The sequence below is a fragment of the Dipodomys merriami genome, unplaced genomic scaffold (assembly GCF_024711535.1).
Source record: "Dipodomys merriami isolate MVZ:Mamm:240054 unplaced genomic scaffold, mDipMer1.0.p SCAF_25, whole genome shotgun sequence".
NCBI lineage: Eukaryota > Metazoa > Chordata > Mammalia > Rodentia > Heteromyidae > Dipodomys > Dipodomys merriami.
In genome coordinates, this window is record NW_027203937.1 from 12490943 (window position 1) to 12507922 (window position 16980).

A 16980-nucleotide genomic window follows, 5' to 3' on the forward strand; every position below is an offset into this window, starting at 1 on the left:
GCCATTCATGTTACTCATTTTCTTAACTGTAGCAACAATGATAACTGTTAAATATTAATAACACTGTTAGTTAAGATGGTTGGGATAAGGTGTCTGAATTCTCCAAGCTGTCTACTCAGAAAAGAGAGACTGTGTTTTCTCATCGAATCCAAGAAGAAGTTGAATTCTTCCAGCTAGAGAAAAGGCAGAGACTCAGTGAAATTGCAATGGGAGTTTAGTTCTATAAGATTTGTTCTATCTTTCTTCTGCTCTGGTCTGTTTCCCTTGGGCTGTGTGCTGTGCTATTCACTTACCACAGACCAGCATTCTTCCACTGTACTGGGTTTCTTGGGGCTGCTAGAAGAAAACACAGTAAATGAATACCTTAAGCAACAGAACCTTGTCTCTCCCACAGTTCTGGAAGCAAAAGTCTCAGCTTAAGCTATCAGTGGGTTCATGTTCCCCTGAAGGTGCCAGATCCATGTTGTTCTCCCTGCTTCTAGAAGTTCCTTAAATTGTGACAGCATGATTCTCCCTGGACTCATCTTCCTCTGCTTTCAAAGGTCCCCCTTTTTCTAAGAACACCTGTCATAATAGATTAGGGTCCACTGGGATAACTCCATTGTAACTGATTGCCTCTATAAAGGCCCCATCTCCAAATGAGGTCTTTTCCCAAGGGGCTGAGGTTTGGACTCCAGCATATATTTTGGAGAATAAGACACATATGATCACAAAAGCTCTGTTTTTACATTTATAATTTTTCACTACTGGACACTATGTTCTCTGTTGTGTTCTGCTTTCCAAAATCCCTGTGAAAAAAACTTACTGGTTCATCTTTTTTTTTGGGGGGGGGGTCCAGTCGTGGGGCCTGAACTCTGGGCCTAGGCGCTGTCCCTCAGCTCTTCAGCTCAAGGCTAGCGCTCTTCCACTTGAACCAGAGTGCCACTTCCGGCTTTTTTCTTTTTTCTTATGTGGTGCTGAGGAATTGAACCCAGTGCCTCATGCATGCAAGGCAAACGCTCTACCACTGAGCCACCTTCCCAGCCCTTACTGGTTCATCTTAGATCAAGTTCTAGTATGATCAATCTATCTCTGTTAAGGTGCCCAGCCCTGAGCTGGAGAAGGATGGACAGGAAGACAGATGTCTTTAAGACTTTGGCAGTCCTTACAAACTCATGTGCCTATTAGATCCACTAACTGAGTCTGGGTACATAGTGGACTGTAACCCCATCGCCATGTCTCCTGTGGACAGTAGGTGGGGGGAGCAAGAGGGGCTGCTACTCACTACAGTTCCCCAGGGCCCAGGCTGGCAAACCATCCCAACGCTGCCAGCTGCTATGCTAGTATAAAGGAGCATACCTGGGCAGTCTTCTATTGATAATTAAATCTTCCATTTGGAGGTATAAAATGTGTTCACAACTCAGGGACTACAGCTAACGACATGGCCTTTTTGGGGGTATCAGCCCCACTGTGTGCCTGGAACAGAGAAGTCCAGAAATTTGGCAAAGAGCACAGATGTATGTCAATGCTATGATGGATAAGAGCAATGAAAACCATGTTCTCATGAGGAGGGAGATACTTTTGGCAGAATCTGAGCTGGGTGCTGCATGAGTAACCCAGTGGGTTAGACTCAGGAGGGTTAAGGGGGCATCGCAGGCCAAAAAAGAGCACCAGCGAGACAGCAAGTTGTAAAACACTGGTTTGGCTGGAGTGTACGGGGGTGGGGGTGAGTGGTGGTTGGAGGAGAAAGGTGGGTTAACTGGACAGTAAACTAAACTTCTTGCTCTAAGGAGGAGTTGGATTTTTGTCCCAAAGACAAGGAGGGAAACTAAGGAGTCCAAGGCAGGAAGAGCAGGACCAGTTTGCATTTAACATAGCATGGGCAGTTTGATACTGTGTAGGGAGGAATAGAAAAGCACTAGACCTGGCATGGGTCAAGTTATCCCAGGAGGTGGAATCAGCCAGCCTGGTCACTGTGAGACTGCAGGGGGATGAGAGTGGGGGCTTCGTGGACATTCTGGCATCCTCATTGGCTCCTGAGTGGTAGTTGGAAGAGCATCTGGAGGCCACCAAAAGAGATGGTGGCCTTGGTTGAGGACACAGCGGAGCAGAGGCCTGGAAGTCTGGGAGGACTCTGGATAGTCTAAAACTAGGCTTTGTGATCTACACCCCCCCCACACTTTAAAATCTTGGACGTTTTATAGCCTCACCTGCCTAATCTCAAACATGTGGGTGATAGAGATAGGAGGACTTTACAGTTTCAGGGTAGCTAGGGCAAAAATTAGCAAGATCCAGTTTCATAAAACAGGCTGGTGCTAGTAGTCGACATCTGTAATCTAAGCTGTCAGGAAACCTAGGTAGGAAGATCACAGTTCAGGCTGAATGGGGGAAAAACACAAGATCTTACCAAAATAAATAGCAACAATAAAAATGGGCTAAATTGTGCTTATTTGGTAGAGCATCTACCTAGCAAGCATGAGACCCAACCCTTATCAATAACCAACCCCCCCCACACCAAAGAAGTAAAGTTTAAAAAAAATCTCAGAAATTTTAATCATTATAGGTTTTAAGGGTGGACATTAAACAAAAGTAAATTTTACTGCACTTGATGGTTCACACCTGTCATTCTAGCTGCTTAGGAGGCTCGAAACATAAGATCTTGGTTCAAAGCCAGTCATGATAGTAAAGTTCATGAGATTTTAGCTCCAAAATAACTTTACATAAGGAAAGTATAACTCAAGTTATAACTCAAGTGGTAGAGTGCCCAAGGCCATGGGTTCAAGCTCCAGTACCTGCTAAATAAACACACACACCAATTTTTTAAAAAATGATAAATCTCCACAGATACCACAAGCTGCTTCTTCAGGTTGCTTTTTAACATTTACAGCTATCTGAGCGCCATTTGTTCCCCTGCCAAAGCTTCCTGGGTGACATTCTTGTAAGTAGAGCCCTCCCTAGTTTGTAGACACATAATCTTTTCTTATTTAAAGTCTACAGTCTTGCTGGATGTTGGTGACTCATACTTGTAATCCTAGTTACTCAGGAGGCTGAAATTTGTGGATTGGAGCTCTAAGCCAACCCAGGCAGGAAAATCCAAGAGACTCTTATCTCCAACTAACCAGCAAAATGCCAAAAATAGAGGAGTGGCTCAAGTGGTAGAGTGCCGATCCTATGAGAAAACGCCAAGCAAGCATGCAAGGCCCTGAGTTCAAGCCCTGTCTTCCCTCCCCAGCCCTCCTCAAAAAAAGCCAGCAGTGTGCACCTACCCCAGGTCCCCACACCCTACCTAGTCCACTTGACCTTCTTTCTGATAGCCTGTGCCAGCTCTACTTCTTAGTCTTTTTTCGGGGTTCATATTTGAAATGGTGGTAGTGGAATCTATGGAGGATTTATAAACCAGCGCTTTCCATGGCCAGCCTTGAGACTCACACCCTGAGGAAGAACATTTTGAGTGGAAACAGACATGACATTCAGTCCAGAATGTGGCAAATGAGATCTAGTCTGCTTTCCTGGGCCAGTCTAGCAGACACTCATCAGCAATAAGACATGTCCAGAACTGGCTGGTTCAGCCCACTGAAGCCCTGAAAAAACAAAACAGAAAAAAAGCAAAGGTCCTTTTGTACCTTCCTGAGTGAGGATGCCCAGTTAAAAATTCATAGGGCAATTGCACAAAGCCATCTGCTGCCTTTATTTCCCCCTGTGTATATTAAACACTTGCAGCTGCTCACCAGGAAACATTCCATCACACAGGGCTTGGGAGCTGGTCTTCGTAGATCAGGACAGAATGAAGGCAAGGTGGAAGAGACAAGGGTGCATATGCCCAGGGATTTCTACTTGGATATCCCTCCACCCCCAACAGCACATTCCAGATCTTTCCACTCTGTTGACATGCTCTCTGACAGAAGCTCCATTCTGTGTTTGTGGTGGTTGAGTCTGTTGCTGAGTAGGGGGGTGGAGGGGGGGGTTGAATGTGTGTTTTTACTCCTTAATCTGAAAATTGGTCTTGGAGTCCATACGCAGCAGCTGCAGCTGCCGTAATTAAAATGAAATAACCTGCTTCCCTTCGTCCTTAGGGAGAAATGCTTTTAAAAAATCCATATTGTAAATGAACTCAGGAATGTGGTAGATCTTCTCTTCTCTCCCTGTTTACTTGCAAGTAGCTTTATGGTATTGCTTTTCTTTGCAGTCAGTGGGAGAGAAGGGAATTAACCTTTATTGAGCGTTTATCCTGACCCCAGGCACCATACTGGCTTGTCCCAACCCCATGAGAGGATTTAAATCCCCTTGGATGCTTTACTTCTTTGTCCTCTTGGTACCCCATTAGCCCCCAAATCTCTCAACCCGGTCTGATTCTGTCCAGAGTGCAGGGAGGATTGGTGTTATTAAGATGTTATTGAATACATTGGCACATGTAATTGGCTTGGATTACAAACCAAAGCTCTTAGCAAGTAACAAGGTAAAGTATTTTGTGCTAATAATTTACATGATAATGAGATGGTTTTTTTTCAGAGGATTGGATGTGTTTTTGAAGGTGGTGCTTAAAGTCATTCTTCAAACCAGGCTGGGAATAGAAAATCCCAGAAGAGCTCCAGACTCTGGTTTATTTTGAGTCTTAAAAAAACAGCTAATATGGAATAAGAAAGCACAGTGTGCTGGGTATGGAACTAGTGGATACTCTTTTTTAAAAAAAGTGTTATTATTATTATTATTATTGTGAAAATACCATACAGAGGGATTACAATTACATGGGCAAGATAGTGAGTACATTTCTTATCAAGCATTGTTGCCTCCTCCTTTGTTTCCCCATACCATCCCTTCCCCTCTCCACCCCCCACCCCCACCCCCCCCAGCACCCCCCTACCCGCCCCACCCCGCATCCCACCAAAGTTGTAAAGTTCATTTTTCGACATAACGTCTTGTACATCTCATTGTTGTAATGGGTCCACCTGTATTTCTATTTAAACAGTTAGCTTTTCCCTTCCCCTCCAGAAATTATATCAACATCAAATACAGTAAAAGCAGTTATACCATGGTGGAGGGACATACAAAGCAACAAATAAATCATCTTATTAATATGTTGGAAACAATCACAAGAAAGTGACTTTAACTAAGTATCACTATTCCACAATACTGTGAAATATGTGAAATTTATGTAATCACCTAATCTCAATTTTTTTAAAAAAAATGAGAGAAGGGATGGGTTAGGAGCGATGAGTGACAATATTGTCAGACACCTTGTATTAATATGCTGTTTTGTAGAATGGGAACTTCTTTGTACAACTACTTAAAGATAATAATAATAATAAAATGGTTTTTTTTTTAAAGCAGCTAATATGGAACAAGAAAGCATGGTGTGCAGGGTATGGAGTCAGTGGAAACTCTTTAAAAAAAAAGAGTTCCAAGAGCTGGGAAGGTGGCTCAGTCTTGCATGCATGAGTTTCTGGGTTCAATTCCTCAGCACCACATAAGCAGAAAAAGCCAGAAGTGGCACTGTGGCTCAAGTGGTAGAGTGCTAGTCTTGAGCTCAGGAGCTGAGGAGTTGAAGGACAACACCTAGGCCCAGAGTTCAGGCCCCACGACCAACCAAAAAAAAAAAAAAAAAAAGAGTCCCCAGTCCACTGAAGTAAAACCATGAAGCCACATGATTGTAAGACATTGGTCATGTTGGTCATGATGCACCCTCTAATTCCAGCTACTCAGGAGGTTGAGGCAGGAATATCCAAAGTTTGAGGCCAGTTCAAGCAAAGTTAGTGAAAGAAGAGAGAGTTCTCATCCTAAAAATTAAGTGTATGAATTACTTGCTGTGATTTCTTCCAAAATCTTTTTTTTTCTCTTGGTAACTTTGTGAGGAGGACAGCAACCTCATTGAGGAACTATTGCCCATAATAGCGGACATAAAAAACAATACTGTTCATTATTTTCTTTGTGCTAAGGGTCTAATTCTTTGTTTTTTATTTTTTATTTTAATTTTATTGTCAAGATGATGTACAGAGGGGTTACAGTTCATAAGTAAGGTAATGGGTACATTTCTTGTCTAGCTGGTTACTCCTTCCCTCATTTTTCTTCCTTTTCCCCTTCTTCCCAATCTTCCTCCCCACCCCAAGTAGTACAGATCATTTCCAACATACTGTCTTGTGAGTATAACTGTTACATTGGTTCGCCCTTTGTCCTTTGTCTCACCATTTTGCTGTTCCCCTTACCTTCCTCTTCCCTAATTCAGATAAACAATATATATACAATACCCAGGGTACCAAAATCAAATACAGTAACAATAGGGTATAAACCATAGGGGGGAAAAACACAAAAGAAAAAAGAAATCGTGCAGTACATTAAAAACAACAACAACAACAAAGAGAAACCTCTTGTATCTATGTCTTGGAGTTCATTTCACTTACTACTTCTTATTCTAATTCATTACTTTCCTTCCCATTTAATAAAAAGCAAACAAGTTTGCTCCAGGCTGCATAGTTAACCAAGGCTGAGGTACAATTCATACCCACTCTGCTCTGGGCTTCTGTTCCAAAAGTCTATACCCTTAATTGCTGGGTATATAGCACATATCCCATGGTTATAATAAGGACATGAGATAAAGTTTTAGTAGCAGATGTCTCAATGAGAGTGATTCACCATCATCACTCCCAGGCTGCAGGTGTGAGGCTGACACCTGTGAATGTGTGGATCTGAAATGTCCCCACAGGCTCATGTGTACTTGCTCCTCAGCTGGTGGCACTAATTTAGGAAGTGCTGCAAACTTTAGACAGTGAAGCCTAGCTGGAGGAAGGGAGTCATTGGGAGCTAACTTCTGAAGAGTATCTTGTCCTTGCCCTTTTTTGACTCATCTCTGCTTCCTGTCCACCATGAGATCAGCAGTCTCTGCCATATACTCCAGCCACCTTGAAGCTGTATCTCAGTTAAGCCCATAGTGCAATGGATCCAGCTGATCTTGGACAGAAACCTTTGAAACTATGAGCCGAAATAAATCCTTCTTCCTGTAGTTGACTTTTTCAGGTATTTTGTCATAGCAAAGGAAAAAAAGTTTTTAAAATCAGGTCTAAGTGCCTAGAGAGTCCTCAAAGAAGTCTTCCCTACACAAGCTCAGCCCAACGCATAGCAATGTTTGCTTCTTCATGAACATTTTTCCTTGCACCGCAGGTTCCAGTGTATCTAAGGAATGGTATGTTCTGAAGTCCACTTGGTTTATCTGAGAAGGGTAAGACAAAAGCAAGTTCCCCTTGCTGAGCATCAGGGTGGTTTTCAGCCACCTTTGAAATGTTCTGGATGCTGTTAGGGACCTAACTCAAAGAGCATCTTGTCTCTGGTCTGTGGTCCTCCAGTAACAGAAACTGAAGGATCTGTGGTGGATCCCATTTGGGCTCAGATCAACGCAAGAAGTGGTGGACCCCCAGGCAGGAGGTTCTCAGAGAACAGGACAAGCGACTCAGGTAGAGAGGTGAGTGCAGGGTCCAGGCACACACCATAGCACACCTAGGAAAGGTTCAGCGCTTGTCTCCATTACTGCTTAACTTGGGATTTATGGCAAGTAGCTCTGAATCTTCAAAGCCTCCTTTCTTAAACAGAACATGGGACAATTGTTTAGAAAGTTCCATAACATCTAGGCCTCTAACACCCTGCTGAATGCCTGGAACCCAATCAGGAGCTTCCTTACCAGGTACTTTCTTGTCCAATTCATATTGTGCAAAACTAGCCAAATTCATTTGTCTATAGCAGAGCTCCAGTAATGCCACGCCACTGCTCAACAGCCCTCAGTGGCTTCCTAGTACCAAATAAAGGCTGCTCTCTTTAAAATAAATTTTTATTGTTATTATAAAAGTGATGTACAGAGGAGTTATAGTCAGGTAAAGAGCACATTTCTTGGGCTGGGAAGGTGGCTCAGTGGTAGAGCGCTTGTCTCGCATGCATGAGGCCCTGGGTTCCATTCCTCAGCACCACATAAGCAGAAAAAGCCAGAAGTGGTGCTGTGGCTCAAGTGGGAGAGTGCTGGCCTTGAGCTGAAGAGCTGAGGGACAGTGCCCAGGCCCAGAGTTTAGGCCCCATGACCCAGTTTTTCCCTCCCATCCACTACCCATAAGTTGTATAGCTCATTTTCAACATAATGTCCACTGAGGAAATGGCTGCTCTCCTCCCTGGCATTGTCTTGAAGCTGTCATCCGATCACTTTTCTATACACCACCACACACTGTGTAATGAGAGGACATGCTTTGTCATGTGTTCTCCTCTTGTAGAGTACCCTGTCCAATCCCCACACTGTGTTAATTCTACTGCTGGCACAAGGCTGAGCATACAACGTGCATTGGTCCGTCAGTCCTCAGGAAGTTGGCAGCCAAGGGGATTGCTCCAGTCCCATCATCTACTAGTGTTACCTGTAGCTCTTTTAAATTGCCAAGCAATGTAATTCTTTGTGGTCATGCTTGTTTTCCTTGGTGGTCCATGAGCTTCCTGAAGGCAGGTTCTGCTTCTGAGTTGTCAGTGTATCCTGTATAGGGCCCCATGCTCTAAACATTAATGATTGAATTCATGAATAAGTGGAAGGATGGATGAATGGATGGGTGGATAGATGGATGCTATAATCATTCCCTAGGTGGATTTTCTCTCAGTGAGATGCTTGCCTGTGAATACTTATAAAACCTTTTCAGCAGCCTGAGTATGTCGGTTCCTTACCAGATAGCATGATGCTTACTGGAGACACTTTGAAAAGAGGAAGAGAACAGAAAGAGAAATAAACAGATTGAAAATGAGGAGTTGAAGTTTTTCCTGAAGGCTTGGCCAAGATGAAAGTAGAAGAGTAAACTACATAGTTCTCAGACAATAAAAAAAATTGTTTTATTTGAAGGAAAATGAACAGAACTGGAATTCATATTCAGCAAGAATAAGCCAAGCCCCCAAAAGGCAAATATATGTTTTCAGTCCCTTGTGGAATCTAGACTTAAGATGATGATGATGATGATGATGATGATGATGATGATGATGATGATGATGATGATGATGATGGTGGTGGTGGTGGTGGTGGTGCTGGTGAGACATAAGTGTATAAGAGGAACTGAAGGGAATCAACATGAGGGAGAAGAGAAAAGAAAAGGATACTAAGTTGAGAAGCTGGGAGCTCACAGCTGTAATCCTGGCTATTCAGAAGGCTGAGATCTAAGGACCAAGCTTTGAAACCATCCCAGTCACAGAAAGTCTATAAAACTCTTATTTCCAATTAACTAGCAAAAAGCCAGAAGTAGAGGTATTGTTCAAGTGTTAGAATGCCAGACTTGAGTGGAAAAAGCTAAGCAAGAAAGCAAGTCCTTGAGCTCAAGCCTTAGTGCTAGCATAACACACACACACACACACACACACACACACACACACACACACACACACACACACACACACACGAAGTCTTAGCATACTTATTTATGAAGACAACATACTGAATCCCACCAAACTGTTTGAAAAATAGAGGAGGAGGAAGGGGATTTATCAGAATATAATAGAGAGGGTGAACTTGCTCAGAGTCTGCTGTGCATATCTATGGAATTGTCATCATGAAACCTCCTCCTTTTAATAGATGCTAACTAAAATTTAAAAACTGCAGTTCATGGAACCTTCCAGAGAAGAAGAAAAAGGCACAAGTGAGAAGCAAAACACAAAGCTTTGGCCTAGAGCTGCCTGGGATTTAGTGAGATATGATGTCCTGGCCAGGATTCCTTTTCTTTTGTGCCAGTACTAGGGCTTGAACTCAGGGCCTCAGGATTTTGCTTTTACTGTTCTACCACTTAAGTATTACCTCCAGTTCTGACTTTTTACTGGCTAAATAGAGACAAAAGTCTCATGGACTTTCCTGCCCAGACTGGTTTTGAGCTACAATTCAGCCTCCTAAGTAGCTAGGATTATAAGCATGAGCCACTAGTGCCAGATCTGGTCATGTATTTTAAGTATGCTTTAAACATCCAAGTCACTGGATGTGATTAGGCTGCTATAGGACTCTGTTGGGACAGATCTAAGTCTTAAGAGCTGCAAGCCACTGGACATTTGGGAGAGGCCCCATCACAGGAGAAAAGCCTCTCACTTTGCCAGGATTTGACAGATCAAGGCAGTTTTCTGCTCTCTGAAACTTAGAGATGAATTTTTAAAGAATGATCCATGGTAAATAGAAATTTAAAGTGCCATAGTCCTTGTTGCTCATTTGAGATATAGAGCATAGTAGAGAATATCCTGTTTCATGAAGTATTTCTTATCTTGATGACAGTAACCCAATTGGAAAGGACTTTTCTAACTTTATCTCCAGACTCAGTCTCATCACTCTGTGTCTGCCTTTCAGGTCTGCAGCCTGAGGTGGAGTATTCAGAAGCCCAGCCCCAGAGTAGGGAGGGGTGATCTGCACTTAGAAAGAGCTCAAGGAATGTGCCAGCCTACTAGCGCTCTTCTTTGTTTAGAATAATTAGAATTTCCTATAAAGAAACACTTGAAATGCAGATGAAGCTAGCAAACGTTCACACATAGGAGAATTTTGTGTTTAATGGGAATCACTGATAATTCCTCACTTCCTAAGAGCCAACACAGACTTCTTAGCTTGTTTCCTAAGCATATTTGGCAAATATTGTATTCGGGAAACTTCTTCAAATAATAGCTTAAAAAAAAATCTCTAACTCCGATACCTAAGTATATCCTTCTTATCTTGTTCTTTAGCATGTGGGTCTTTTCTGCAAGACACTTTGTAGTGTTTGTGTGTGAATGGTGGCACACAGTACAGGGGAAAATAGGAGACTGTGAGCCTTTGAGATCTCAAGTTCCAATCGTACTTCCCCTCTGGCAGGGACTTTTGGTAAATGACTAGAAAGAGAAAGGCTCTTCTTACCCTTCTTTTGAGTGGAATAAGATTTCTTTTATCATTTGACCAGGTTTCAGTGTATTAAGATATCTCCATAGTTACTAGAGATGCTGACTTGAGTCATAGTTACAGAATCTCAAAACAGAAAGGACCTTATATGCTTCCCAGTCCAGATAAGAAAACCAGGGCTCAGAGAAAGGAAGTGATGCATCAGATGTTGCCATAGTCAGGAAAGCCAGAACAAGTCTTTTATAAAAAAAAAATTATTTGTCGGGCGACGGTGGCTCATGCCTGTCATCCTAGCTACTCAGGAGGCTGAGATCTGAGGATCACGGTTCAAAGCCAGCCCAGGCAGGAGACTCTTATCTCCAATAAATCATTCAGAAAACCAGAGGTGGCGCTATGGCTCAAGTGGTAGAGCCCTGGCCTTGAGCTGAAGAGCTAAGGGACAGCACCCAGGCCCAGAGTTCAAGCCCCATATCCAACAAAAAAAATATTTTTATTGTTATTATGAAGGTGATATATACGGGGTCAGAGTTACATAAGTCAGGTAGAGAGTACATTTCTTTTTGAGCTCCTTCCCTCACTCTCTCCCAGTTTTTCCCTCGCATCACAACCCCTAAGTTATATAGTTCATTGTCCACATAGTGTCTAGTGAGTACCATTGCTACCTTTATTCACCTTTCATTCCTCCATTTCTATGCCTCCCCTTATAACTCCAAAGACATAAATGCGCAAACCAAACAAAAAGGAAAGAAAAAAACAGCAAAAAAAGAAAGACCTGCTTTTATTTCCTAGAGTTCATTTTTTTGGTCAGATGCATATAGAAATTGTGTCTTTCTCAGAACCAAAGTCTTTCGCACAAGGACCCCGATCCAGATTCTAACATTTTCATGCCACATCGTGGGAAAGCCTGGCCCATGGAACCTTAATCATTTATGAATTAAGGTTACTTATGAATGAAGTAGCCCTAGGCCTCAGCCCCTTGTTCTCTTCCTTCTTCACTGGCCACAGCACATCCTTCATCCTCTGTTCATCAAAACCCCCGGTCTCTCCTCTGTTCCAAGACCTGTGCTGGGCACCTGAATAACGATGCTGTTGCATTGCCTGCCCTGGAGAGGTTAGATCCACCTGAGGAAACATGCAAGAAAGCAACAACTATAAGAACGTCAGTCCCATAGCAGAACAATGAAGCCTCCCAAGAGGACTTGTTTGGATGGAGACTTTATGGAATGAGAACCCCACTTGCTTTGCATCAGTGCTGTGAAACTAGAAACAAGCCCATTTTCACCATTGGCCCTGACTGCTGGTGAGGGCTCTGCGAGAAAGAGGTGGGTGTTCTGCCAGGCAATCTTAGTCAATCTCTGTTCTCATTCAACAGACAGGATCCTGTCCTGTCCTCCAAGAGCCAATGGCCTTGAAGAGAAAGCTCCAGGGCCCAAGGACACTGCTGACTCTTCCCAACGCGCTGACATGGAGCCAGGTCAGTCCCCTTGTCTGCTCTAATTTTCCATCATCAACTCAAAACCATGGCCTTGATGAGAAATATATATTGGAATCGGAAAATGGACCTCCCTTTTGGATATAAGCTATCACCAGGGTGATAGGATACACAGGGAGAGACAGAGGTCAGGGGAAGTAAGGTGGACTTCTTAGAGAGCAGGTTGTGGTAAAAAGACTGACAAGGAGCAAGGGATGCTGGGAACCATGCTGGGAGCAGTATGGCAGAGGGCAGGTTAGATGGTCATCCAGCAGAAATGATGGTGGTGCTGGCAGAAAGGATGTTATATGCAGGTCAGGTCAGGACCACAGAAACAGCAGTGGCCAGCAGGAGACCAGGTCAAAGGAGACTGGAGTTGGTGGTGTGATCAGAGGCATAGTGAGAAACTAGTGGGAGGCTGTCAGAAGGCAGGTACTCTGGGGACCAGGGGGGCTGTCTGGAAATTCTTCACATTGCCCTGCAGAATAGTAATGATAAAAACTGCATGAAACTCCTAGGTAATGTGGGGGAAAGCAGAAGGCAGTTTCAAGCTGGTGAAGGAGAATCATCAATGGAGGCTGGCCATAATGAAGGAGGTTAAGAAAACAGAAGCAGGAGCAAAGGCAGGGAGAATAAGCCCTTTCTTAGAGAATACTTTGTACCTACTTGTACCAAGCCCTGTTTCATATCCTCTCAACAAGCTTACAAGGTGAAATATGAGTCCTGCTAGGCTCTGATACGCTGCAGTAATGACTTACTGCACGACCCCAGCGTGTTCACTGAGTAAAGTTCCATTTCTTACTTGTACTAACCCATAGAGATGGTGAGCTCTGCTCTGCTAGTGACTTGAGGACCAGGCTGGTAAAAAGTCTGTCACGTTGCAAGTAGTCCTCCTGGGACATGTGGCCATCTTGGTTACTGCAGCAGGAGAAGAAACAGCTGGAAGATGTTGAGTATTAGGTGCTTCTGTCCAGAAGTGACACAGCGCTCACTGTTCAGAATTAGTCCCATGGTCCTCTCTGGTTACCAGTGTTCCTGGGAGTGTGGGAAAGACATGGATTATTGATGAGCTCTACTTGTCTCTGCCAAAGTAGACTTTATTATTTCTATTTCATAGGTCAGGAACTTAGTTAGGCTCAGGGACTAACTCTTTTGTCCAAGGCCTTCCAACTAAAATTATAAGAGGGCCTGTACCTTACATACCTCTGCTTCAATCATTTATTTCTCTGCTCGGCAAAGACATATTGAATAGTTACCTCAGGCCAGCCAAGAACAAAATAGAGATAGCTTCACCTTCCTGCCTGGAGCATGCGTGACTGCACACCAAGCTGAATGCTTTGCAGTAGACAGATGGTTCTCTGAAGAGATCCTCTAAGATTTCCAGCTTTTCTTACAAAGAGAGAGGTAAAAGGAGGTCGCGTTTGTTGAGGCATTGTGGCAATGATTTGATTTGCATATTCCACTTAACTCCCCCAACCCCATGAGGCACTTCTTAGGGGCTCCATTTTTAAGATTAAAAATGTTTTGATCCCCTTAGAAGGTTAAGAGGAAAGCTGAAGGTCAACCCTTCAACCCCATCCAAGTCCATGCACAAAGAATACTTGAAAGCTAAAGTGGAAAGGAAATTAAAATTAGTTCCCACTCCATCCAAACTCAAAAAACTTGGTTTCCCCTCTCTGCTCTATGTCCCTCTTTGTCCTGGGCTTTCTCTCTGTGGTTCCTCAATGTCCTTTGTTTGGTGTAGCCCTGGGGACATAGCTTTCATCTCTGACAGAGGGAACCTCTTGGAGCCCAGACACTGGCTTGCTTATCTTGGTGTTACTGCCACCCACCGAGCTAGGTCCAGAGCAGGACTTACTGAACTCATCTAGACCGAAGGAAGGAAGATAATTTACAAAGTATCAGGTAGCCAGATGGGATCAGATCTGCGCCTTGACATGGGATTCTTCGCCTTGGCTGGAATGTTCTTCCTTTGCGCTCTCTGGCATCACCGCCTTCCATCCTGCCCCTTGTACCCTATGCTGATTTATAACCACAAGTCACTTTTCTGTGTCCTTCAACCCTCTGGCTATTTGCTGTCGCCACACTGGTGTCTATCTCAACTCTGTAGTTGAGGCTGAAAAGCAGTGGCCAGCTCACTACACTCTGAATCCTACTTCCCTCTGCCGTCTAGCCAGAGACATCTGTCACAGCCACTCTCAGATTACCTCAATCCCCTCCTCCGATCCTCCCATGTCACACACACACAACACACCACCTACTAGCACTGACATGATCTGACACTCCCCACCCCCACCCTGTGTCCTCTCCAACCCCACCCCTGTGCACCTGTCTCTCATACCAGGGACCTCTTTGCTGTTCTGTGAACCATAAACATACCGTTGCTTCCAGGCACAAAGCAGAGAGCCCTCTTCTAGTCTTGGAGAAAACTTCTGGGTGAGTTAACAGTAGCAGAGCTGGAAGCCATCATCCCGATGAGCAGAGCACTGCTGGGCTGAGAGGACCCTAGTGCAGGGCTGTTCTCTGAGATGCTCAGAGAACAGATAGGAAGCAGGAAGTGATAGAGGTAGGAACAGAGTCTCTCCCACCATCTTGTGGGAAGTACCACTCCTCAGCCCAGGCTTTTCTGGGACCCTCTTCTTTTTGAACGTTTTTACATTTATCTCCACCTGATGCATTACAGATTACTAAGTGAGTTTAGTCGTCTCTTTTTGGACTTCTTCTATTAGAACATAGGCTTCATGAGGCCAGGGACCTTTTTATACTGTTCCTGTAGATGTCTGTGTCTGCAGTGATGCCTGAACCACAGACAGCAAATGCAGAACGAGAAAATGAATGAATGATAGAACAGCAGCTTCAGTTGTTACTTGTTTTCCCATCACTCTTTCATCCCACCCTGCCTTTCCCGAGACTGAACCCTCCCCATTGTCTCCCCACAATTCCCTTCGTTTCCCATGAGGCTGAATTCCCTTCAGTACATTATACAAGTATTCACCACTCATCTCTGGAGCCCACAGAGTTTCAAGAACCTGAAACACTTCTTGTATTTGAGCCCCTCGTGCCTGCCACGCAATAAGGACTAAGCTACTGCTTCTTGGCTCAAGCCAGGTGGACCTGAACTCCATCTAGATTTGCAGTCCAAGTCCAGGCCCCTTTCCTTCCCCTCTGCATGTCTCCTCCCCATCCCACCCCCAATCAGGTGACAGGAGCTCTGGTTGCCAGCTTGGCCTCCGCCTGCTTCCCACCTGCTTTGGAGATCAGGAAGAGGAGGCAAATGGGACACTAATGAAATGCAGAGAGAAAACTAAATCTGGAGGTGTTGCAAACACAGTGGAGGAGGGAGACAGGATTTAAAAGGAGCTCTATCCAGGGTGGGAAGGGAAGCAAAGGGTGTAAGCAGCCTCCAGTTAGCTTGGTGCAGGCTTCTGACACAGCAGGCAGGCAGGGTGGGTGACCTGTAAGAAAACCATTATCCCTAGGAGCTTCACTTTTCAGTATGAGAGTAGATTTCAATTAAAGGACTCATTTATTCCCTGCCTTGCCTAAAAGGATTGGAGTGGGTTAACCATTAATTAATTAATTAATAAGACCAATAGCCTTTAATGGAAAATTGAAGGTTAAAAAAAGTGAGGAAGTGAAGAGGAAAGGAGGGAGGAGAACAGGTGATTGTGTCTTTGGCTCAGAACAGGTGTATAGGAAAGTGGTTGCACATCAGCACCTTGAGGATGGCACAAGCTAACAGGGCCCTGGCTGAAGGAACTTCAGAATGAAGTGCTTTTATTAGATAGCAGTAATGATGACCAGAGTGTTTCAAAGCCTTCTTAGATCTGCTGTTCATTTCTTTGTTTATGGGAACTGAGTGCTGTATGACAAGGTCCCTATAAGGTAGGGGTGTTGTTTTGTTTTGTTTTCACACTCTGTATCTCATTGAATTCTCTCAGCACTATACAAAGTAGTCTATTAAATCACATTTTCTCTTTTGGTCAGTACTGGGGTTTGAACTTAGGAGCTAGGCAGGCACTCTATCACTTAAACCATTTCACTATCCCTTAAGTCCCATTTTAGAGATGAAATTACCAAGGCACAGAGACAGTAAGTTACTTCTTCAACAAATAGGGCTGGGACATCAGGATTCTCATGCAAAAGGATGACACTAGAGCCTTCCTCATACTATGATGTATACAAAAATGAACTCATCTTTAACCTAACTCCAAGATCTAAAGCTGAAAATACCTCAGAAAAAGACAGGTGTAACCACTCAAAACTGGATTAGACAGTGGTTTGGCACATTCAAAGGGGGAGGAGAAGGAGAATAAAATAGGTAACTGGGACCTCTTACAAGTTAATTCTTAGCCAGGTAGTAGAGGCTCATGCCTATAATCCTAGCTACTTGGGAGGCTGAGATCTGAAGACTGTGGTTTGAAGCCACCCAAGCAGGGAAGTCCTTTATCTTCACTTAAGCATCAAAGGGCTAGAAGTAGAGTTGTGGCTCAGTGGTAGAGTGTCAGCCTGAGTGAAAAAGCTCAGGGACGGTGCCTTGGCCCTGAGTTCAAGTTCTAGTACTGCACACACAAAATACAAATTCAAAAGTTCTAGGTTCCAAATATCATCAGGAAAGCAAAGAGATAGCCACAAAATGGAAGGAAATATTTGCAAACTCTATATCTGATAAAGGACTTGTATCCAG

The 16980-nt window shown here is 43.9% G+C and overlaps 1 protein-coding gene across 12 annotated transcripts in view; it reads left to right on the forward strand.

The window, feature by feature from the left end:
* Positions 1-16980, forward strand: part of Tenm4 (teneurin transmembrane protein 4) — an 805909-nt gene that overhangs the window by 262639 nt on the left and 526290 nt on the right. For 11 of the 12 annotated variants that reach the window (XM_070034906.1, XM_070034904.1, XM_070034908.1 and 8 more), the window contains exon 3: positions 12195-12296. The exons of the other annotated variant lie outside the window; for it this stretch is intronic. The gene's annotated coding sequence lies outside the window, so the exon portion shown is untranslated. The remainder of the gene's footprint in view (positions 1-12194; positions 12297-16980) is intronic. 12 annotated transcript variants of the gene reach the window in all.